The 23,391-nt window shown below is 45.9% G+C and overlaps 1 pseudogene; it reads left to right on the forward strand.

Moving 5' to 3' along the window:
* The first annotated feature begins 850 nt into the window (after positions 1–850).
* LOC106991511 (kinesin-like protein KIF11) lies at positions 851–21,825 on the forward strand (annotated as a pseudogene).
* The last annotated feature ends 1,566 nt before the right edge of the window (positions 21,826–23,391 follow it).

Below are 23,391 nucleotides of genomic sequence, written 5' to 3' on the forward strand. Positions count from 1 at the left end.
AAAGAAATCCCAGGGTTGATCTCCTTCAGAATGAACTGGTTGGGTCTCCTTGCAGTCCAAGGGACTCTCAAGAGTCTTCTCCAACACCACAGTTCAAAAGCATCAATTCGAGGGGACCTTTCTCTCAATACCTGCAAACCTGTTTTCCTCCTCAGACCAGTTCCCTTTGTGCAAAATGCCCATCTGTATCTATCTGGCTCACCCTTAATGCTCTTCTATTTCCTGGATTCCTATGTAACAATTTTTAAAAAATCGTTCTTGTTTTTTTTTTTTTTAATCTCTGTGAAGAGTTGAAAGATCCCTGGGCCATTTTAGCTTGAGCACTTTTCGGCCGAGTTTAGGTTGCAGCAAAGGGATTTTATGAAGGATGTAAAAGTCAGTCTTTCATCAAGTCAAACAAATTGGCATATGCAACAGAAAGGTTAAAGGTAGGAAAAATGGTTGCAGCCTGGCCGGGTAGCTCAGGGGAGGGCAGGCATAGAGCTGTCGCAAGGGGGCTGTAACAGTTGCTTTTCAAGAGGAAAAGATGCTACAGGAGTCACCTTCAGAGCTGGATTCAAACTCCTCAGCTCCTGGAGTGGGGACTGGGCATGTGTTTTAAAATTGAAATGCCAGTATCATCTACAACAAACTCATGTTAACTCTGCCCGAGTTTTCATTTAGACATAAACTGTCTCGTATGTAGGACTGTAATTACATTAGGGGAAAAAAATCTGTTTATATGTCTTGAGAAATTATGATAATGAAAAATAACAGCATAACCCCCCATTAAGTCAGAAGAAAGATAATTGTATTTCATGCTGCCTCCCTGAGCTGTGCGTTGACATAGAGATGGAATTATTTCGGCAAAATGGGGCTCATCTTTGCAAAGAGGTACCCATTTCCCCCCTTAATTACACCTAACTGAATAGTCTGATTTATACTAATACCCAGTGCCTAACAGTGCATCTTCATGAAGGGAGGATTAGATTGGGAGATGGAAGAATTATAAACTGGCTTCACTAGTCATCCATGTACTATTTTATGTATGACCTCAGAGAGTGATGGTGATTACTCTAAACTCTCACCATCACGAGTTAAGACACTGCTCTGAGATCATAGATAATAAAGCAAGCAAACAGCCACCTTTATCTACCAATAATTCTCTTTTGGATAAGCAGATGAGGAAGATTAAACACGTGGACTTCACTGTGTGATGAAGCAGACACACAAGCATCAGTGCACAGTATGTTACCGGGCTTCGCTGGTGGCTCAGGGGTAAAGAAGCCGCCTGCCAATGCAGGAGACCTGGGTTTGATCCCTGGGTTAGGAAGATCCTCTGGAAAGGGAAATTGCAACCCATTCCAGTCTTCTTGCCTGGAAAATTCAGTGGGCAGAGAAGCCTGGCAGGCTACCGTCCATGGGGTCTCAAAATAGCCAGACACAACTTCGTGACTAAGCAACAACAGTGGCGAAATATTGTGTATTATAACAAGTCAGGTCGGGCTTCCTTGTAGCTCAGTTGGTAAAGAATCTGCCTGCGATGCAGGAGACCCGAGTTTGACCCGGGTCAGGAAGATCCCCTGGAGAAGGAAATGGCAACCCACTCCAGTATTCTTGCCTGGAGAATCCCCTAGATAGAAGAGCCTGGCGGGCTGCAGTCCATGGGGTTGCAAGAGTCGGACACAAGTTAGCGACCAAACCACCACCACCATAATGAGTAATACCCTGGGCTGCTCAGCTACAAATCTCTATGGGCAAAGTACAGCTTGGGGGCCTGGTGGGTAATAGGTTTCTGAAGGGTTTGAAAAGCAGGTTCCATTGGACAATAAGTGCAATTCGATTCGGGTCTCCCTCTGTGACAGCATGTCTTGGTTCACAATCACTTTCCAGAAAATTTACTGAATGAGCTGATTAACGTGATTGCTGATTTAATAGAAGCAGAGCAAAGCAGCCCCAGGGCTGAAATTCTAATTAACCTGACTCTGCAAACCACCATCCCATCTCCAGGCCTCAGTTTCCTTGAATCCTTCTGGAACTCTGAGTCTCTGTCTTCCTCTTCTCCTTTCAAAGGCTCATGTGACTACATTGGTTCCACCTGAATAGCCCGGGAAAATCTCATTATCTTCCCAGGTTCCAGGGGTTAGAGCATGAGCGTCCTTGGGGGGCAATTATTTTGCTTATTTCCACACGTGGATGCATATGGAAGGGTTTCCCAGGTGGCTCAGTGGTAAATGAGATGTGGGTTTGATCCCTGAGTTAGGAAGATCTTCTGGAGAAAGGAATGGCAACCCACTCCAATATTCTTGCCTGGGAAATCCCATGGACAGAGGAGCCTGGCAGGCTGCAGTCCACGGGGTCGCAAAAGAGCCGGAGATGGCAACTAAACAACAAATGCCTGTAGAAAGTGCATTTCAGACAGGGAACGGTAGAGGCAAAGGCTGTGAAACACTAACGAACTTAATTTGTTCAGGAGTTTAAGGGACTATCATAGCCAGGCAGTTGAACTTGAAGAGGGCAGGTGGTGAGGTCAGAGAGACAGTGAGTTCCAGATCAAAGAGAGCTTTGCGGACAGTAGGAACGTGTTTGGGTTGTGTTTCACGTGCCAGTGAAACTCACTGGAACATTTTGAGCAGGGGTATAAACATATCTAACGATTTTTAAGATGACGGGCTTCTGCGTGGCACAAAACAAGGATGAAGTGAGAAGGCCACGGTCACGGACCATAGTGACTTGGAGCAGGATGGTGGCACTGGAGGTCATGAGAAGCTGTCAGAGTCTGGATAGCTTTAAATGATTTAAAAAAAAAGACAAGCAGAATTTTCTGATGATATTAAAGATTTTTGGACTCTCTTCTAGCTAACAGAAGCAGTGGTTTTGGAAAACTTTCTCTCCCCTCCAAGACGCCTCATAACCCTCCAACTAAAGGCAGCTGGAGTAAAAAAAAAAAAAAAAATGTGAAGCAATCCACATGCCTTTGCAAATACCTCCTGGGCAGTCCCCCCCACACGCCTCGGTTCTCCACAGCCCTTGCCACACGGATGCAGACGTACACAATGATGGATAAAAACTCGATTTATCCATAATCGAACGAGAGAAAGAGAAAAAAAAAAAAAAAGGACACCTAGCAGATGTAGAACCATTTTGCTGGAATTTGAAATAATATTAATAGTAACACAGAAAGGATGTCTTCAGCATAGGATGTGTGGAAAATGCTGCTCTGAAATTGAGGGCTTGGGGGGTAATTTTGTGCTTTGCCAGCATCCTGGGCAGCACACACAGCCCTAAAGTTCACTGACGAATCTCTGCCTCCTCCTTCCATGCACACCGAGACCACACCAGGCAGCCTTGGGCTCTGGCTTTGCTTAGCTGCGCAGGGTCTGACTGCCTGGGACTCACGCAATAGAGATGAAAGAAAAATGAGGCTGTAATTACTTTCAAAAGACACACAGCCTGGGTTTGCCTTGTGATTAAGTTGCTAGACCTTGGAAACAGCACTGGCGTCAAGGGAATGCAACCCGCATTTGGAAGGGTCCCTGTTTGGTTTAACTCTGTTTTAAAATTCCTAACAGTCATTGAACAAGGGTCCCCATGTTTTCATTTTGTGCTGGGAAACAGTCTTTCTCATTTTTATTACAGTTACTTAAACCCTTCTCTCAAAAAACTTTTAGAGGGGAAGGGTGACCTGGGGGACATTCCTGGGACTATGGTATGGAAGGGTTTTGGGTTCTCGTGGCAGCTCCTGGATGGTTGAGGATGATGGCCCTGGGGTCATGAGTGAGGCCTCAGCAGAATGAGACTGCAAGACAAGCCAACCTTGGAGGTCCATCCCCACAGGAGGGAGGCATTATTTTACTCAAGTATAGACAAAATTGGGGGCACTGAACAGAAACTGCTCCAGCTCCAAACTTATCAACAGAGCAGCCAGGGCTCAGTGAGACCCTGATCAAACCCATCCTGAAGCAGAAGAAATGGATGAGAGAGGAAGAAATGAATGAGGAGTATCTAGGCCAGACTCTAATGATGTTCCATCTTTGGTCAGGCTCAGATCCTGAAATCATGACTTGGTTCCCAGGACATAACCTGAGCACTGGTAAGACTTGTGTGGTTTAGCCAAGACAATGGTGGCTTGTGAATTCCACTGAGTGGGACCCTCCACTGGCACACCCAGTGATCAAACACTTGGGGAGCTTGTGTTTCTTAAAACCTGAGATGGGGCAAACCTTGTTCCTTGGAAGGTGGCAGGTTCAGCTACGTTTGGGGCCCAATGCCAGATAAAAATGCAGAGTCCTGTGTCCAAACATTCTAAGACTTTCAAGACAGTAATAGTAGAGTATTAAACTAAGTAAGGGCTGAAGAAGTGATGCTTTTGAACTGTGGTGTTGGAGAAGACTCTTGAGAGTCCCTTGGACTGCAAGGAGGTCCAACCAGTCCATCCTAAAGGAGATCAGTCCTAGGTGTTCTTTGGAAGGACTGATGCTAAAGCTGAAACTCCAATACTTTGGCCACCTCATGCGAAGAGTTGACTCATTGGAAAAGACCCTGATCCTGGGAGGGATTGGGGGCAGGAGGAGAAGGGGACGACAGAGGATGAGAATGCTGGATGGCATCACGGACTCGATGGACATGAGTTTGGGTGAACTCCAGGAGATGGTGATGGACAGGGAGGCCTGGCGTGCTGCAATTCATGGGGTCACAAAGAGTCGGACACGACTGAGCAACTGAACTGAACTGAAGGGCCCCTCTGCGTGTGGGACTCCGTGCAGCTGTGCAGGTAGTATGCCCATCCAGCTGGCCCTGGAGGATGAGCTTGGCATTTATAAATGTCTGGGTTCAGGTTCAAGGTTAGTGAAAAGGATATGCAAATGAGCTCCAGCTCAGGAGGTGCCCAGGTAGCACGTGACTGTGGCATAAAGGGACAGATTTCCCTGTGGTTCTCACCCCCTCTGAGGATCCTGGAGAAAACCATGATCATCTTGGCAATGACTCCATTATTGGAGTAAATATGATTCCTCCTGAGACTACTCTGCAGGCTCTAAGATCATACTGTTGTTCAGTCACAAAGTTGTATCCCACCCTTTGCGACCCCATGAACTGCAGAATGCCAGGCTTCCCTGTCCTTCACTGTCTCCCAGAGTTTGCTCAGATTCATGTCCATTGAGTTGGTGGTGCATTCAACCATCTCAACCTCTGCCGCCCCCTTCTCCTCTTGCCCTCACAATCTTTCTGAGCATCAGGGGCTTTTCCAATGAGTCAACTCCTTGCATCAGGTGGCCAAAGTATTGAAGTTTCAGCTTCAGCATCAGTCCTTCCAATGAATATTCAAGGTTGATTACCTTTAGGATGGACTTGTTGGATCTCCTTGCAGTCCAAGGGACTCAAGAGTTTTCTCCAACACCACAATTCGAAAGCATCAATTTTTTGGCGCTCAGCTTTCTTTATGGTCCAACTCTCACATCCATACATGACTACTGGAAAAACCATAGCTTGACTATATGGACCTTTGTCGGCAAAGTGGTATCTCTGCTTTTCAATATGCTGTCTAGCTTTGACCTAGCTTTCCTTCCAAGGAGCAAGAGTCTTTTAATGTCATAACTTTACACACTGTCTACAATGATTTTGAAGCCCAAGAAAATAAAATCTGTCACCGTTTCCACATTTTCCCTGTGTATTTGCCATGAAGTCTTGGGACCGGATGCTACGATCTTCATTTTTAGAATGTTGAGCTTTAAGCCAGCTTTTTCACTCTCCTCTTTCACCCTCATCAAGGGGCTCATTAGTTCCTTTTCCCTTTCTGCCATTAGAGTAGTATCATCTGCATATCTGAAGTGGCTGGTATTTCTTCCAGCAATCTTGATTCCAGGTTGTGAGTATACATATATATACACACATTATATATACACACAACTGAATATTACTCAACCATAAGAGTATAAAATCTTGGCATTGCTACAATATCAGTGCCATTGCTATGACATAATTCCCTTGAGGGAATTATGCTACATGAATTAAGTCAGAAAGACAAATATCTTATGACTTCACTTATATGTGAAAGCTAAAAACCAAAACAAATGAACAAGCAAAACAAGCAGCCTCATAGACACGGAGAGCAAACTGGTGGTTGCCCAAAGGGTGAGGAGTGGGGGAATGAGTGAACCGGATGAAGGGGATTAAGAGCTACAAACTTCCAATCATAGCATAAGCAAGCCACGGGGACGCCATATACCAAATAAGGAATACAGTCAGCAAGACTGCGTGGTGGCAGAGGGCTCCTAGACTTAACGACCGTGAGCAGTTTTTAATGTACTTAAATGTTGAAGCTGAAACTCCCATACCTTGGCCACCTGATGCAAGGAATTGACTCATTTGGAAAGACCCCGATGCTGGGAAAGACTGAAGGTGGGAGGAGAAGGGACGACAGAGGGTGAGACGGTTGGATGGCATCACCAACTCGATGGACGTGAGTGTGAGTACTGGCTCTTCATTGCTTTGGGCGGGCTTTCCTGTAGTTGTGGGCAGCAGGGGCCGCCCTTTGTTGCAATGCAAGGGCTTCTCACTGTGGTGGGGGTCTCTTGTTGTGGAGCACAGGCTCCAGAGCAGGGGCTCAGTAGCTGGCAGCGCACTAGCTTGTCATTGTAGCTCATGGGCTCTAGAGCAGGGACTCAGTAGTTGTGGTGCACAGGCTTAGCTGTCCCATGGGATCTTCCTGGACCAGGGATCGAACCCATGTCCCCTGCATTGACAGGTGGATTTCTCATCTGCTGTGCCCCCAGAGAAGTCCTCCTCCATCTTTCTTAACACAGCTTATTAGGGCAGGACTTTGCCAATTTTATAATATTCGTTGCTGTTTCTCCAATGACTGTCCCTTAGGAAAGTGCAACCATCATTGAATGGATCTGAAGAGGGTCCCTGTGTGCAAACTCTGCTCTTGCCTTGTTGCCAGCTGTGTAACTCTGGATGAGTTACCACCTCCTCTGAGCCTCAGTTTCTTTTTCTGAATACAGAAACAAGGCCAACCCCAAGGTGAGTGAGCCAAATAACCCACAAGAGAGGAGAACACCTGTTCCCTTCAAGGGAGATGGCAGGCATCCTCTCCCTGTCTCCCTTTCTACCCACAGCCCCTGATTTAATTCAAGAGGATCATCAGCTCCTGCCTGGACAGGCTCAGGATTCCTTTTGACTCACTCCACCCCAGCCTGGCCCCAAAGAGGAGGAGAAATGGGATGGGAAACAGGCTGGAATTATTGCCTGCCTTTCCAGCCAAGTGCTATGGGAATGTGTACATCCATTACCTCATTTCCCTTAAAAAGACCAGGTAACAACCAGATGGAGGGAGAGCTGAGCCTCTGCCTTTGTGTAAGTAACGAAGTGGGCACCAAGATCGAGGACAGGAAGGAAGGTTGGTTTACTCTGAATGAGCCTGGGAGATAAGACCCACTAGTGCAGCTATGCAAGCACATCCACAGCCATTGCCTTCTGGGGATGAAGGGCTAAGTCACTTCAGTCATGTCCAATACTCTTTGTGACCCCCATGGACTGTAGCCCGCTAGGTTCCTCTGTCCATGGAATTTTCCAGGCATGAATACTGGACTGGGTTGCCATGCCCTTCTCCAGGGGATCTTCCTGACCCAGGGATTGAACCCATGTCTCTTGCATCTCTCCTGCATTGGCAGGCGGGCTCTTAATCACTTCACCTGGGGATGAAGACACCTATAGATTATTCAGCAATGACCCTGGAGTTTCTAGGCAGCTTCTGGGATGGGGAGCATGGAATCACCACCCCAACCCCTTTCCCCACTGCCCTCCAACTCCTCCTAGCAGGTGGATCCAGTGCACGTTTTAACTCCAATTTCAGCTTAATTGGCAGCTGCTGTTGTTGCCTGGGGACCCCTATCTTTTTACATGTTATTGTAGATCAGTTGCCCACCGCTGCAATAAAGAACTCTCACTGGGTTGTCTAGAATTTCTAAATCAGTGCTGCAGAGAGGCTGGTGGGTAAAACAGGCAGGCTCCCTGCCAAGGGTGATAAGTGCTTGACTCAAGCAGGTGACCCTGGGGTCCTTGCCTCCTGAGATCAGCCCCTCCCCAACAACATCTCAAGGAGGGAAGTGGTTTCCCTGCTATGAGACTGATGGAAGCACACACACCGTGGCTACCTGGCACCCCTTGGCATCCTTTAGTCTGGATGATAACACACTCACCAGCTTTAACGACTTTCTGGTTCCCAACATGGTTCTTGCAATTATGGGGCCGAGGAGAGAGGGGCAGATGGTCGGATATTAGATCAGCGATCATCAAATTGGAGTACTCAGACCCCTGGGGGCACTCGGTGACTTTGTAAGGGTTCACAGGCACAGACTGTTTTAAGAGAATCAATATCCAGACCCCTCGCAACCGGCGTATGCTCTCTGTGGGTTCTTTTCCACATTCTCTTTTACAAACCCCCTTCTCCCCCTTTATAAAAGGAAGATTGATCGGTTGGGATGCCAGCAGAAAACAGATGGCACTCATATTGGCTAATTGGAGGAGAGCTTCACATAGGTACTATTTAAAACTTGTGAGCAGGGTGGAGGGGAATGACAAAGGCTATCGCGGGGCCCTGGCTGTACCACCGGGACCCTGGGTGGGGTGAAGTTGGGGAAGGTTTCTGGGACTTAAAGGCAGACAGGAGCTGTGACCTGGAGGGGATGCACCCAGCTGGGGCCACTCCCTGTGGGGTCCAGTAGAATGAAGACCCGCCCTCGTACTTCCTCGTCTCCCACCCATTCTCCCCACGCATCAGCAAACTCATTCAAAAGCCAGAAAGCAAGGCAGCCCATTTCTGTGGAAGGCACACAAAGCATCGAGTGACATAATTGAAGCTCTTCAATTCCCATCTATTTACATGGATCAAGGTCCACTATCCTTCCTGTGCCTCACGCTCAGTCGTGTCCAGTGCTTTGCAACCCCCATGGACTGTAGCCCACCAGGCTCCTCTGTCCATAGGATCTCTCAGGCAAGAATACTAGATCGGGTTGCCATTTCCTTCTCTAGGGGAACTTCCCAAGCCAGGGATCGAGCCCCTGTCTCTTGCGTCTCCTGCACTGGCAGGCGGGGTCTTTGCCAACTGAGTCACTTGTGAAGCCCAAGATTCACCATGCTTATATCAAATCAAACTAAAGTTATTTTTTAAAGGAGGGAATAGCTGAATCTTGTCCCTTTATATCAACAATACTCATTTGTGACTATGTGAACAAACAGCCCTGCCCACAATATTTATATTGTTTTGATCATTCATGCACTACTCACAAATAGAATCATGTATTAAACATTTGGAGTGTGTGGTCACAGACATTTGTAAATTTTCTATGTTAACTCACCCATGTTTTTGTGGCATTGAAGATCGATGAAAGATTTCCAAGCATAAAAATAGAGCACATCCCCATCAAATTCTTCCAGAAAAGGACAAGTTTGAAAGAAAATGGAATAATGAGAAATTTCCATCAATTAGAGCTGAGTTTCTCATACATTTTCCAAATCATTGATGATGTATATCAAATTTCTGTGGTCCTGAGCTTCCACCAGACATACTTGAAAAGTGATCTAAAAGTTTTCTTTTAGAATATGAGTGTTAAATATTTCTGGTGCGATGATTTACATGTATGTTTTAAAATTAGGTGTTAAAAGTGTGTGGGGGGTGGTTACGTGGATTTTTAAATGCAGAAGGAAATAAAAGGGATGAATTTGGAGAATTCAGCAGGGGTCCAAGGGTGATGTGGGTGCTTCATGTGACTGGAGATCAGGGGATGAAATAAAATAAGAATCTAGAAGATGACCAGGACAGACCTCATCTAGACCCCGAAAAGAAATAATATGATGTCAGAAGATCTCTGGGGTCAGAATAGGTTTTGTAGAGAGGACCCGAGGCTTACCAGGGCTCAAAACCAGGGTGGGGGTTTGAACACATCAGGGGAAACGCTGCCAGGACATTTTAGAAAGAGGAAATTGGCTTAAAGACCCTCAGTTCAGTTCAGTCGCTCAGTCACGTCCGACTCTTTGCGACCCCATGGATCGCAGCAGGCCAGGCCTCCCTGTCTATCACCATCTCCCGGAATTCACTCAGACTCACGTCCATCGAGTCAGTGATGCCATCCAGCCATCTCATCCTCAGTCGTCCCCTTCTCCTCCTGCCCCCAATCCCTCCCAGCATCAGAGTCTTTTCCAACGTAGTCAACTCTTCGCATGAGGTGGCCAAAGTATTGGAGTTTCAGCTTCAGCATCATTCCTTCCAAAGAAATCACAGGGTTGATCTCCTTCAGAATGGACTGGTTGGATCTCCTTGCAGTCCAAGGGACTCTCAAGAATCTTCTCCAACACCACAGTTCAAAAGCATCAATTCTTCGGCGCTCAGCCTTCCTCAAAGTCCAACTCTCACATCCATACAGGACCACAGGAAAAACCATAGCCTTGACTAGATGGACCCTAGTCGGCAAAGTAATGTCTCTGCTTTTGAATATGCTGTCTAGGTTGGTCATAACCTAGGGGTCCTCTTTTTGCAATCAACAACTACAAAATGATAATGCTACAGTTCTATATCCAGCACATATTTTATAGGCACTGAGCTAAATATTTACTCCTCCATCTGTATGTATATACCCCACTCAACAATCCCTATAGGCGTGTGTGCACAGTCATATCTGACTCTGTGACCCCAAGGACAGGAGCCTGCCATCCTCTGACCGTGGGATTTCCCAGGCAAGAATATTGGCATGGGTTGCCATTTCCTACTCCAGAGGATCTTCCCTATTTAGGAATCGAAACGGAGTCTCTTCTGTCTCTGGCACTGGCGGGGAGATTCTTTCCCAGAGCGCCACCCGGGAAGGCCGGTCCCTATAAGGAGAGGCTTTATCATCACCATCACCCATTCACAGGAGAATGAGCTTGTTAATTACCTTGCCCAGATTACTCATCACCTGCTAAATGGTAAAGCTAGACTTTTAAGCATTTAAACCCCAGTCTTCAGGTTCTGGCATCCTTCCTTTAACCACCAAACCGCATTACCGCCTCTTTCATTTGGTTGGTGGATTACTATACAGATATCTCATCTTTATTTCACGAGGCAAATAATTGAGCCCTGGCTGGTGCTGGGCCCTGTGCATCTTAACTGTGGGTTAAGAGACCCTCTAGAAACCCACTCCAGTGAGGTTTAATCACCTCCTGCTGACTTGGTAAGGAAGGACAACTCGCCTTCTGAGCCTTGGAAGGTAAGCCATATTCTCTGCCATTCTCCCCTCATCCTGCAGCCTCGGGGCCCAGTTCCCCCGCCCACCTCCCCTGACCAAGCCCCAAGCGTCTGCTGCACTCATTCCCATAGCTCTTACCTGCTGCTCCTCACCACCCAGCCTCCACCCCCGGGGAGTTTTGTGTTCTCTTTCTACCAGACATTTCACTGGAACTACACAATTTCTTCTCAACGACCTCCTCCTCTGCCCAGGTCCTAGCCCAGTGCTGAGCAACACGGACTGTGTGTTAGTGAGATTGCAGCCTGCTGTGAATTTCCAAGACTGATAGTGCCTTAGAGATAAGTGTATCTGTGTCCATTAAAGGTGCGTACTGCAGCGCTCGCACTGTGGCTCTCAAGACACTGAGAGCCCAGGCCCCCTCCACCTTGTTGCTCAGCCAGGCTCAGCATAAGGCTTCTCATTCTTGCCTTAAGGTGCCTGCCCTGGATGGGTAGCCTGCGTCTGCGTTCCAGCTGCAGGAAACTAGAAAGCAGCTTGTGGTCCTTGCGATACTTCCCAGAATTTGGACACGGAGCTTACACTCACGTTCCCACTGATTGAACTGGCCATGAGCCCCTGCATGAGTTCCTAACAGACTCCGAGTGATCAGATAAGGCTCTGGGATTCCACAGCTCCAGAAGAGATCATGGATACTGGGGGACCGCCAGGAAGGTCAGACCCAGCAGCCGACGTATTCTTTTCACTTGATCCTGACTCTTCTCCTCCCCCTCAACCTCCAACCCTCTGTGTCTCACTCCTCACAGGGTTCAGGGGCCAGGGCGGCTTCTCTCCCACTTTGTGACCAGCCCTCTTCCTTACCCCACCCCTCAGGAGAATCCATCTTCATTGTTATGAATATCAATGCTGAGAAGAACTCTCCAGGGACTTGTTGTCCACCAACTCAGAACACTTGGCATTTGTGGGAACGTGTTCACAGATGGCCCACCATTGATTTACCATCGAATTTTCATATTGTGAAGCAAAAAAACATTTTCTGCTCTGTTAGTCTGTCAGCTGCTGCAGGCAGGCGACAAGGAAAGGTTCCCCACTCCCCAATCAGACAGTTCGGTGGCTCTGAGGATCACCAGCTGCTCAGACTCAGAAAGGATAGGCATGCGGAGCAGAAGGTCCTGACCACGCCTCTGTCAGGGGACTCGGTCGCCTGTGTCCACTCGGCTCAAGCAGGAAAGGAATTTAATAAGCAGCAATAGGAAGCTCCCCAGCTCTCTGGGAGGGACAGCAAATCAGGCTTCTGGGAGTCTCTGCAGCCGGGAATCCTGTCTCAGTTACACTGTGGAGCTCTGCAGTGTTAACCTGAGCACTGGATTCCAGCTGTTTGGTCCCAGCTGTCTCTGGAGACAAGTCACGATGCCCCCATCACCAGCGCAGAGTCGTCACTAACCCTGCTTCTCTGCATCACCAGCTTTCAGGGAAGCCTCCACGTGCCGACTGGCCAAGCCCTGGTCAGGTGAGAGCTCTACCTGCAGGAGAGGTCGTGGAAGCCGGGGATGGGATGGCAGCTAAGACAGGAAGTCCCCCGCAGGCACTGGCAGTGTTTAGATACGAGTGTCAAGCGCCATCTGCCCCTACAAGGATTAAGTCACAAGCCACCACAGTCACTGACCTTCAACACATCCTGAAAGGAGTTCAGGCCGGAGATCAGGAGGGAGGCACTCGGGGCTCTGGGCAAAACTGGCAGAACACGTCACATGTTACATATTTTCAGGAGAAGATTCTTGCATCTCTCCGTATCTAGCAAAGCACTAAAATCACTAACCTAAACACCTGCTCTTTGTGACTGGCAACAAGCCTCTGCCAAAATACGAGCTTGACTGCAAGCACCCCCCTCATTCAGATCACTGACCTTCCCTGAGGGCAGTTCATCAGAGCTTTCTGAGACACTGTCTTCTGGGGTCTAGTCCTCATTTTGCCCCCAGAAAACAACTCATAACTCTCAAGTTGTGCTTTTTTTTCCCAATTGACATGCAGGGCAGCCAAAACCCTGCCAAGTGTCTCCTCCAAACAGGGCAGGTCTTACCCTTCTCTTCCAATTGTATTTGAAGTTCTGAGGACAATCTTGTTAGGAAGAATTCTTGATTATTTTTCACTATTTCTGTATCCGTTGGCTCTTTGGTCACAAGCAGGAGAGACTGGCTCTAGTTAACTTAAGCCAAAAAAAAAAAAGAAGCTATGTTGGAAAGCTGTGGGAAGGTCACCAGTGAAACAAATTTGTGAATCGAGTTTTATGAAAAGAGTAGAACATGGAAGCTTCGGAACTCTAGATATTAGAGACTGTGACATACTATTTGGTCCTACCTTGCTTCATGGCACTTCTCAGTACCTGAAACTATCTTGTTTATCTGTTTGTAGGTCCTTTATTTTCTGTTCTCTCAGATTGGGCAGAGATCACAGCTATTCTGTTCCACAGTCTCCACCGCCAGCACAGAGCCTGGATTAAGGCCAGCTGCCAGGGGGAATGCTCAGGAAATATTTGGTGAAAAAAGACACAGAAGAGCTAATGAAGATGATGAGCTGAGCTCCAGGATTCCCAATTCTCATCTGACTCGATGAGAATTCAAAGACTTGCAGGACCAGGACGTGTAGATCCAAAAGGGAAGCAACTTGGAAAGATTTGGAAGCTGAACAAAATAACCAACCCTCTTGTTTCCTCTTACGTTTAGACTTCAATCCAACCATCCATCCCCCAGGAGACATTCATCAGCCTTTCTGGAAGAAGCTGCCTTCTGCTTACTGTCGGATATCCTCAAAGTGCCAGGAGAAGATTAGTTGATGGGAAGGCTCGGATCTAAGCACAGCTGTTCCCTAGTGTTTCGGCACGAGGGATCGGTTTCATGGAAGACAATTTTCCCACAGACCCGGTTGGGGGGATGGTTTCGGGGTGATTCAAGTGCATTACATTTACTGTGCACTTCATTATTATTGTATCAGCTCCACCTTAGATTATCAGGCGTCAGATCCCAGAGGTTCAGGACCCCAGTTTTAGAGAATATTGGGCTGTACCTGTCACTCCATGGAGATCCTCATTTCTCAATACAGAGGAGCTATGACCTGGAGCAGAAAAACTGAGAACCTGCAAATGTAAAACACACTGGGAGCGTAGGCAGAGGCATCGGAATTGGATCAAATTTTCCCCCCTGGAGTCCAATTTGGAGGCATTAATAGGCAGCCCAGTTTTTTTAATGATCTCAAATATTTGGTTAAAAAAATGCTATAAATGTCTGTATTAAATCCAGCTGTTGTCATATTAAAAAATGTCAGCTGGTTGTTTATTCCTATGGTTTGCTCAGAAAGCAACAAAAGCTGGTGACCTATTTTGTAAGAAACTGCACAGAAAGGAACAATATTAAATTAGGTGCCTGTCTATTCTTCCAAGCTACCTCATATTCTTTGCTTCACACTGAAATTCCTTCCCCCTGTTTATCCACATTGTTTCCTTCCAAGTAAAACTTATTACAAAAATTCCCCAGGGTATTTTTTTCCCCTTTTCGTTTCTTGACTCTGGTTAAATAAACTATTGATTTTGTTTTCAAGGTAATTTAAGGAGGGAATATAGTTCCGATTTGATAAGTATAACCTTAACGCATTCAGAGTAAACACATTTTAAGGGTTCAATTAAGGCTTAAAAAAATCAAATTGACCAGATGATTGACTGTCATGGGGGTGTTGAAGAGCATGGAGCTGCATGGTATTAATAACAGAGACAAATTAGCTAAAGGGAAGTGAATATTAGTGCCTGGTTGGCTATTCCAGAGACATGTGCTTTATGAGGATGAATTAATACTCAGTTTCCCAGAAGGAAACAAAATAAACTGTAATTTTTGAGAAGCCAACAGTGCTTGTTCGAAATGGGCCAAGAAAGACTCCAGTTTTCCAACGGTGTCACCGTTCAAGCATCTGAGCGCCCCGATTCACGTCGCCTCTGACATCAGACTGCCAAAGGCCAATGGGCACATGAGCTAGAACTGCCTGTTGAAAGCAGCCTGTCTTCTCTTGCTCACATGAGGAAATATCCAGCATCCACCCACTGATTGCTCTATAAATTATCCTGTAGCCTCAGACCGAAAGCATTAAAACTGGGTCTCAGCGTTTGCATGGAAACAGAAATAGGTATGTTTTATATGCGTTAAGTTCATCTATGTGTGCACACACCAAAGTGATGGAACACAATGGAAGATTCTGTGGGTTGAAAATGCAGCTGCATATAAATTACAGACTAGCGCAAGATACACTTAGACTACACAGTGCTGTACAGACGTAAAGCGTCGTCTTCATCAGCATCATAGTTAGACTTTGAACACCACTGTAAGCACTTTACACTTATTTTACTTATCAATGCCCTGAAATTAGTATTGTATCTGTTCTCATTTTACAAGTGAGGAAACTGAGACGCAGGGAAATTAAGCAACTTTCCCAAGGTCAGGGATGGGGTCAAGTGCATGATAGGATTGACCCTTGTCACCTGTGAACTGGGAGTGGCCATGTGCCCGACAAGGGCCAGTGAAATGTGACGGGAAGTGTGTGTCACTCTGGAGAGGATGTCACAGTGATCCGTGATGTATCTTGCTTTCTTGCTGAGGTGACACTTTCTAGATGGTGAGGAACTGCCATTTCGGGTCTGTAAGTCAGGGTCTTGTGGAGTCAGATGCCCACTGCCCAGCCATGGACATAAATCTGAGTAGATAATAAATGCTGTCGCTTCAAGCTACTGCGATCGTTTCTTTTTCCTCACATGTTATGGGAGAATTACATCAGATATCACAGAGAACTTTAGCCTCATCTAAATGTTTTCATTACTTATTAAAGGAACATATTCACATATCACTTGGGTAATTAGTTAATAAAAAGAAACCTAGGATGCTCTAATGGCAGTAGAATTAATCTTTAGTTTGTAACCCAAGTAAAATAAGGCATCCTGGACATCTGTGTTCCCAATGGCTAATGATTAATAATTAAAGCTTCATTTTATATTTAAAGAATTTTGTTATGCTGGTGTGTACTGCTCTCTTCTTTTACCTCTGATATAATTTAAGATATTCAGTTGTCTCCTTAAAGAGTAACTTGACCTAGTTTATGTCAAAGAAATCTTTTGTTTTCAAATGCTTTTATAGCACATTTTTCTATGTGGTTAAATGCTTTGCAAATAGGGAGCATTGGTAAAAATCTGCCTACTAATGCAGGAGACAAAAAGAGTCGCGGATTTGGTCCCTGGGTTGGGAAGATGCCCTGGAGGAGGAAATGGCAACCCACTCCAGTATTCTTGCCTGAAAAATCCCACGGACAGAGGAGCCTGGCTGGCTACAGTCTATGGGGTCGCAAAGAGTCAGGCACAACTGAGCACAAATTTGGCAATAACTCTTCAAGTATTATTAATCCTCCCAGAGTTCGTGGGTAAGGAAGCCAGGATTTGGTCTACAGGTGTGTGTGTGGGTGGGGGAAGGGGGTGGGGGGGTGTACGGGTGTGTGTGGGGGTGGGGGGGGGCAGGGGGTGTTCAGAGTTCCAACCTTTAATTATTACTCCATCATTTTCCTAAGGATCTAGAACAACCCGTCAATAATTACTCAAGTGAATGAATTTCACTTTACCAATACCTTTCATTTGGATGTCACAGCAGTCCATTGGCCAAATGTGTCATTAGTATCCCCAAGTTATAAGAACCGAGTCTTGGCAACATGATGGGAAAAGGAGGTGGTAGAATTGGGCTAGAGCAAAGAACATACTCAATAAGCCTAAGGTTAACCAGAAACTCACCAAGAAAGCTCTGATTAAGGTTGATCTTGCAGGCAGTGAGAGAACATCAGCCATTCTGGAGCAGTTGACAAGAGAGCTCGGGAAGCTGGAAATATTGATCAGTCCCTGTTGACCCTGGGAAGGGTTATCACTATTCTTGAAGAACACCTCATGTTCCTTATCGAGGATGTGAACTGACTAGAATCCTCCAGGACTCTCTTGGGGGAAGTACAAGAACATCTATCATTGCAACAGTTTCTCCTGCATCTCTCAACCTGGAGGAAACTCTGAGTACATTGGGATATGCTCATAGAGCAAAGAACATACTCAATAAGCCTGAGGTTAACCAGAAACTCACCAAGAGAGCCCTGACTAAGGAATATACAGAAGAGAGAGAGCATCTGAAACGGGATCCTGCTGCAACTCGTGAAAAAAAAAGGAGTGAACATTTCTGAAGAAAATTTTAGAGCTATGAGCTAACTGTTCAAGAGGAAGAAATTGTAGGATTGGTTGAAAAAATTGCTGCTGTTGAGGAAGAGCTAGATAGGGTTACAGAATTGTTTAAGGACGGTAAAAATGAACTTAACCAGTGCACATCTGACCTGCAAAGTAAGACACAGGAACTTGAAACACTCGAAGACAGGAAACGAAATGACAGCTTGTTGAAGACTATATCACCTCGGCTTGGGAAAGTACGGAGGAGAGACTTCATGAGGCTGCCAGCAGGATGCTTAACACAGTTGAAGGAAAGGCAGTTGATCAGCATAACACAGAAGCTCAGGATGTTTCTGGCAAAAACTTGCACAGTCTGTTTAATAATATGGAAGAATTAAGGATGGCAGCACAAAACAAAGGCCATGCTGGACGTTCACGAGGCCTCGCGTGGTGCCCTGCTGACGTCCAGTGTGTCTGCATCAGACACCAGTACTGCAGTACTTGGGTCTCTCTCATCGATTCCAGAAAATGTGTCTACACTTGTTTCTCAGACATCTAATATGATATTGAAAGAACAGTCGCTAGCAGCAGAAAGTAAAACTGTACTTCAGGAATTGATTACTGACCTCCTCAGTTCACTGGGAACATCTTTATCCCCCCACTGTGGCATCTATCCTGGAAATCAATAGCCAACTGAACAATATGTTCAAGACTTCATCTATTGTGGCTAATAAGATAGAAGATCAGAAGAAGGAAATGGATGGCTTTCTTAGTACACTGTGTAACAATCTACATGAACTAAAAGAAAATACAGTTTCTTCCTTGGCTGAATCACCGAAGCTGTGTGAAAACTTAACTGAAGACGTGAAGAAAGCAAAGAAAATATATTCACAGGAACTTTACCAGTTAATCAGTCTTTGGGAGGAGAGATTCTGTGATTTGGAGGAAAAGTATAAAAACATCCAGAAAGCAGTTAGCAGTGTTCAAGAAAATACAGAGCAGTATGCTGTTTTTACAGATTAATCTACAGATTAATTGTTCCCATTTCACCACCATCACCAGGCCGACCACTGGCAACAAGAAGAACTAAAAGACATGGGGCATCAAATGCCAGCTGTCACTGGAGAGGCCCAGTTGTCTATGAAGCCTCTGTTGCAAGATGGTGTCTCTTTTCTTTGATCAGCGAAAGTAAGCAGGAAGCCCAATCGTGGAGAGCTCAACTATTTTTATTCTTGGTTTTTGATTGCCTTCCTTCTCAATTCAGTTCATTTCTGTCGCTGTCATGTCTGACTCTTTGCGACCCCATGAATTGCAGCAAGCCAGGCCTCCCTGTTCATCACCAGCTCCCAGAGTTCACTCAGACTCATGTCCATCAAGTCGGTGATGCCATCCAGCCATCTCACCCCTCTGTCATCCCCTTTTCCTCCTGCCTCCAATCCCTCCCAGCATCAGTCTTTTGCAATGAGTCAACTCTTTGCATGAGGTGGCCAAAGTACTGGAGCTTCAGCTTTAGCATCATTTCTTCCAAAGAAATCCCAGGGCTTATCTCCTTCAGAATGGATTGGTTGGATCTCCTTGCAGTCCAAGGGACTCTCAAGAGTCTTCTCCAACACCACAGTTCAAAAGCATCAATTCTTTGGTGCTCAGCTTTCTTCACAGTCCAGCTCTCACATCCATACATGAATACTGGAAAACCATAGCCTTAACTAGATGGACCTTTCTGGCAAAGTAATGTCTCTGCTTTTGAATATGCTATCTAGGTTGATCATAACTTTCCTTCCAAGGAGTAAGCATCTTTTGATTTCATGGCTGCAGTCACCATCTGCAGTGATTTTGGAGCCCCCCCAAAATAAAGTCTGACTCTGTTTCTTTCCACTGTTTCCCCATCTATTTCCCATGAAGTGATGGGACCAGATGCCATGATCTTTGTTTTAAGCCAACTTTTTCACTCTCCACTTTCACTTTCAGTCAGGAGGCTTTTTAGTTCCTCTTCACTTTCTGCCATAAGGGTGGTGTCATCTGCATATCTGAGGTTATTGATATTTCTCCTGGCAATCTTGATTCCAGCTTGTGCTTCTTCCAGCCCAGCGTTTCTCATGCTATACTCTGCCTATAGGTTAAATAAGCAGGGTGACAATGTACAGCCTTGACGTATTCCTTTTCCTATTTGGAACCTTCCTTCTACAAGTACACTAGAGAACCACTGGAGACAGAAAACTATGAAGTGTTGCTTTTTAGAAATGACTATGAAAGCGTCTCTCATTGCTATACCCTTAAGAGCCTAAGGTCTATGCTTTTTTAAATTTTAGGGAGAGTGAGCCTATAATTTCAAGATACCTTCAGTTCAGTTGCTCAGTCATGTCCGACTTTTTGCGACCCCATGGACTGCAGCACGCCAGGCCTCCCTGTCCATCACCACCTCCCGGAGTTCACTCAGACTCATGTCCATCTTGAGTAGCAAAATTTGAACGTCTTCCAAGTCCCATTCTTCATAAATCTATTTAGAATCAAGCTTAAAAATCACCACCAGCAAATCATTTTCATAGCCTATATGGCAACTGAACATTCTTCTATTTAATTTTTCAGCACTGCTTTATTATAAGACATAGGTTGCAAAAAATGAGTTATATGTATTGTAAGCTGAAAAAGAGAATCATGAAGTAGATTTGCAGCAATCTCTTCTGAGGAAGTTTGGTTTGGGGGTGCAGAATACAAGTCTTGTGAAATTCAGAGCACTCTTTTAGTAGACTAGAAATCAAGGCCCATATCACCGAGTGCCTTAAACGTCTCAGGTATTGGGAATAAATATGAATGCAACAGCAACAAAATAAGATTATGATTTAAACTGTTGCCAAAGCATTTATAGGTTTGCTAAGTGGACATCCTTCGCACATTTAAACCTTTCCTGTTCCAGGTTTAGCTTCATTTCCCCTTATTTGCTTCCTTTGTGGCTCAGCTGGTAAAGAATCCACCTGCAATGCGGGAGACCTGGGTTCAGTCCCTGGGTTGGGAGGATCCCCTGGAGAAGGGAAAGGCTACCCACACCAGTATTCTGGCCTAGAGAATTCCATGGACTGTAGTCCATGGGGCCGCAAAGAGTCGGACACGAGGACACGACTGAGCGACTTTTCACTTCTGAGGATGGCAAGAAAAAGACATTTCAACTGTGCCTTTAGATTCTCAGTCAGGTTGATGGAAACAAATAAGCCCCAGGTCATTCACCTTAAAACCTAAAGAAACAATAGGCCAACCAGAGGTATAGAATTGGTATAGAATTTAAAGACTCGAGACAGTTTTCTATAACAGGTTAACCTGGGGTATCCTCTAACGCACATTAATGAAGTCTCCTTTACATACAGTTGGGAAGGTCCCCTGGAGGAGGAAATGGCAACCCACTCCAGTATTTTTGCCTAGAGAATCCCATGGACAGAGGAGCCTGGCGGGCTACAGTCAGTCCATGGGGTCGCAAAAAGTCAGACACAACTGAGAGACTAATACTATTACTATAAGCGTCTGAGGACTTCCCTGATAGCTCAGTTGGTAAAGAATACGTCTGCAATGCAGGAGACCCTGGTTCAATTCCTGGGCCAGGAAGATCCGCCGGAGAAGGGATAGGCTACCCACTCCAGTATTCTTGGGCTTCCCTTGTAACTCAGCTGGTAAAGAGTCTGCCTGCAATGTGGGAGACCTGGATTCGATCCCTGGGTTGGAAAGATCCCCTGGAGAAGGGAAAGGCTACCCACTCCAGTATGCTGGCCTGGAGAATTCCATGGACTTGCAAACAGTCAGACATGACTGAGCGACTTTCACTTTCACAACATTTGAACTCCTAGTTCACAGTTCTTTCCTCCTGCACGCAGTTCAGAAAATTGATAGCCTCAGGTGAATCCAGGCCACAGGCTGTTGAAATTTAATTAGTTGGGAAACTCCAAATAAAACAACCAGGTTTCCAAGCTGTCTCTAAAGAAAGAAGGTTTGGCCACACAGGGTTTCACTCCTGTAGACAGCCACCCAACTCCTGGAGCTGGGCCCCTGTGGCCTGCCAGGCCCCAGTGACCCTCATGGCAACCTTGGGGGAGGAGTTAACAGTCTCTTTTTACTGATGAAGTTGAGGCTTATGGAGAGGTTTGTGGTCACAGGTGGAGGCAATGGTGTCACTCTGGTGGGATAGCTGTGCGGCTACCTCTTAGATAGCATTTGTGCTGATACTAGGCCTGCCCAGGGCCCCGGAGTGTGGACAGGAGGTAAGTAACAGGCCCTGGAGTGGGGAATGTTTCCTTTTGACCAAGATTCCCAAGAATGAAGAGAAACAATTCCCTTAAGAGACCCTCACCCTCACTAACTCCCCAGCTAGTCAAGCAGAAAAAGCAGCCACTGTTCCACATCCCAAAACGGATATGAAACAAAGGTTTTCTTTTCTTCTAAGGGACAGATGATTCTGCCTCCTTCACCTAAGATGGCACCAACTTGGAGGTCTGCACTTTTAACATACATCTCCTCTCTGTTCAGTGCTTTCATCAGCTATGTGGTAAAATCAGAGGGGCGTCTTGAACTGCCCCCTCCGGGGACCCTGCCTGTTTCAGTAAGGAACCATGTTCAGGGAGGAGCATGGTCTTTTCTTTGTGCACGAAGAGAAGTCGGCTCTGGCATCTCCTCCTCTATCTTATAAGGACACGAGCCCTTACGGGTTAGGGCCCTCCCTTATGACCTCCTTCCAGGCCCCATCTTCAGATACAGTCACACTGGGGGTCAGGCCTTCCTGCCTCCCCCTCCCTCCCCCGTCCGCTGGATATGTGCTAGCCACTATGTGCCAGACATGAGTTAAAATACAACATGAACAGAGCCAGCTCAGCCCTCGTCCATGGAGCTCACACTCCATGGTGGAGACAACATAAAAAAGTGAAGCCATCCAAAGAAGACATACGGATGGCTAACAAACACATGAAAAGATGCTCAACATCACTCATTATTAGAGAAATGCAAATCAAAACCACAATGAGGTACCACTTCACACCAGTCAGAATGGCTGCGATCCAAAAATCTGCAAGCAATAAATGCTGGAGAGGGTGTGGAGAAAAGGGAACCCTCCTACACTGTTGGTGGGAATGCAAACTAGTACAGCCACTATGGAGAACAGTGTGGAGATTCCTTAAAAAATTGCAAATAGAACTACCTTATGACCCAGCAATCCCACTGCTGGGCATACACACCAAGGAAACCAGAACTGAAAGAGACACATGTACCCCAATGTTCATCGCAGCACTGTTTATAATAGCCAGGACATGGAAACAACCTAGATGTCCATCAGCAGATGAATGGATAAGAAAGCTGTGGTACATATACACTATGGAGTATTACTCAGCCATTAAAAAGAATTCATTTGAATCAGTTCTGATGAGATGGATAAAACTGGAGCCGATTATACAGGGTGAAGTAAGCCAGAAAGAAAAACACCAATACAGTATACTAACACATATATATGGAATTTAGAAAGATGGCAATAACGACCCTGTATGCAAGACAGCAAAAAAGACACAGATGTGTATAACGGACTTTTGGATTCAGAGGGAGAGGGTGGGATGATTTGGGAGAATGGCATTCTAACATGTATACTATCATGTAAGAATTGAATCGCCAGTCTATGTCTGACGCAGGGTGCAGCATGCTTGGGGCTGGTGCATGGGGATGACCCAGAGAGATGTTATGGGGAGGGGAGGTGGGAGGGGGGTTCATGTTTGGGAACACATGTAAGAATTAAAGATTTTAAAATTAAAAAAATAAAAATTTAAAATTAAAAAAAAAAGTGAAGCCACAGCCTCCTCGGGGACACCCCAGACTTCCTGTGGTCCCATAGTGACCCGTGGCATCACTCCCATCCTGCCACCCCTTTTAGAAGGAAGTTCAAGAAATTGTTTTCTTTTGAACAACAAAAAAAGTTGTTTCTAACGAGTGGCTCTGTAATTCTAC

Source organism: Ovis aries, chromosome 13, assembly GCF_016772045.2.
Source record: "Ovis aries strain OAR_USU_Benz2616 breed Rambouillet chromosome 13, ARS-UI_Ramb_v3.0, whole genome shotgun sequence".
Classification (NCBI taxonomy): Eukaryota; Metazoa; Chordata; class Mammalia; order Artiodactyla; family Bovidae; genus Ovis; species Ovis aries.